The sequence below is a fragment of the Priapulus caudatus genome, unplaced genomic scaffold (genome assembly GCF_000485595.1).
Source record: "Priapulus caudatus unplaced genomic scaffold, Priapulus_caudatus-5.0.1 Scaffold396, whole genome shotgun sequence".
In the NCBI taxonomy this organism is placed as follows: Eukaryota; Metazoa; Priapulida; class Priapulimorpha; order Priapulimorphida; family Priapulidae; genus Priapulus; species Priapulus caudatus.
The window spans coordinates 234,582-237,081 of record NW_014577457.1 but is presented as its reverse complement, the minus strand read 5'-3'; positions in this window follow the sequence as shown (position 1 = coordinate 237,081).

The window sequence follows — 2,500 nt, the reverse complement described above, 5'->3', positions numbered from 1 at the left end:
AGGAAAAAGCAAGTGGCGGCTTTGCGTAGAGCGAAACCGCCATCTAGCGGATTTATTGGTGGCACTCGACAGCGCGTGCGCACCGGCGCGTTCATGGCAACGTGCAATAAGGCAGCAGCAGCAGCATCGGGATCCGATCTGCGGCTGTAGAACATGGCGAAAAATAACACACGGGCGTGTGTTTCCCCAAAGTAGATATTTACACATGAATACCGCACAAGTCAATCTAGAAGCCATCACGTTTCATTGCCCCTTTTGTTTTATTTTTATCGAAACTACTTTGGCGCGTGCGCATTAACGACCGGGCGGACATGCTTGCTGCGAGGCCGCGCGCGGGATTTCACGTGTTAGTTCCTACGCCTGCCGCCAGGTTGTGACGTGTTACATGGCCCGCTGTAGTGCGCGATGTGTATGAGATATATAGTTACTCCGGCTGTGACTTCTCTATAGTTGAGTACCGTAACGTTGAACTACGTGCGGTTGTTGTTACACTCTGTTTTGTTTGTTTATTCCAATGCCTGTATTATACGCCTCTGGCTACCAAATAAACAACCAGTTCTGATATATTTTCCTCGTCTTCTCTCGACTGTGACGGTTTTTTCGGCGCACGCACGCACGCACGCATCACGCGCGAGCAATTATAGGCACGAAACACGGAGCTCATTAGGCTTGGAGAAGGCAAATATAGCGTCGTGTGTATTCGTGAAATCCAGCATGGCGTATGTAATCGAGTAACGAGAGTACGTGTCTACGTACGTACATCGTTCTCCTGTATGTCTATCTATACGTAGGCGACTGAATATATTAAGCCATTTTCGCAGTTATCGTTTATTGCTATTACATAATATACCGGATGTGGATATAGGTTGGATACGCTCTCTGTTCTGTCGGTATATATATATAATTATATATATATATATATTATAGAGAGACGAGGGAGACGAGAGAGAGAGAGAGAGAGAGAGCGCGAGAGGCAGAGAGAGAGAGAGAGAGATTTAGATAGATAGAATCAATAGGTTGATTGAAAGATAGATAGATAGATGTGATTGCGTGGTATATTCTCGTGCATGCAGCCGCGAATGTTTGCTGTTGTGTGCCGATCGTGCTCGGCTCGCAACGACGTCCATTCCGGTTATTAGAGACACCCAGTCGTCGCGCGCGCTCGTGTCTACATCCCTCGGCGAGTCTGCGCGATATATCATCTTCCGAAGATCTTACGTCTAATATTTGAGAGAGTATTTGCGCGCGGGAGGGAGGTCTCGTGGGCAATTACCAAGTGCGCGTGCCGCAAAGCACTTACCAAAGATGCTCTTATCCAATTAGCAAGCTATCCAAAACTCTGAAGGGACAGATATCTCTTCGTTGAGTAGGCCTAGTGTGCAAAACAAGCGCGACTGTGTATCACAATATATATATATCAAAAGACTATATATATAGGCACTATGAGGCAGCCCGTGCCAACGACACCTACCGCCATTCTGTGTCATTCTCTGAACATATAGGTGGTGAACAACAGTAAAGGGCGTTCATAGGCAGCAGGCCTGAATAAGCATCGAACAGAAATTAATTAAAAATACTCACACTGTTACTGCGCTTACACAACATACACTTTATTCATGACTACAGATTCATGCTCTATGCTCCGCTCGAAACTTTTGCTAGCTCTATGATGCGAATTTCTGCAAAGTTGTCTGAACACATTTCAAACACAAAAAATGACCAACCGGTCGCTGTGGCTACGCCACCTGACGGAATGACACAACAACACGACAAGACCAATTTTACTTCTAATGCTTTCTAGACGTCCACGATGCATCTAACTTGCGTGCATAATGCAAATTATTGTCGAATTAGTGCCGAACTTTTGCGAAAAAAATGCCAAAAAGGCCTTTTCTAGAAATGAAATAGTGCAACGGTAAACAATTTGAAGAGGCTTACTGTTGTATGCCTCCTATATATAATTTCATCGACATTTATCTCTGCGAAATGAAACGTAAGCGCGGCGCGGGCGCACGGATACGCGCCGGACAATGGAAAGTAGTGCGGTCTGTTTACCGATGGCGAATTAGTTCGGTCGACGTTCGACGCCAGTGAGCGTGGTGGTGGGGGGGGGAAGGATTTATTCATGGCGGACCCATGGAGAACACGGCTTTTAGAAGTGAGATTGCTCCATTTTGAATCCGAAGTATCGTCTACTCTTTATGTGCGCGTATAGTCAGCCACGGCATTGTAGCCGAGCAATATAAGGACCTGTCACTGCGGCGCACGCATACAACAGTACGGCAGTTTTTTCTCCTATATCTTATTTGAATATGAAAGGAAACAAAATCTCGCTATCTTTGATCGGGAAGTATCGATGGATGAAGCGACAGCGTCAGCGCACCTGCCAATATTGAGGCTTACAGATGATGTACCGTGTACGGCTCCCTCCACCCCTCACACACACACGCACGCACACACACACACACACTCACACACACACACACACACACACACACAC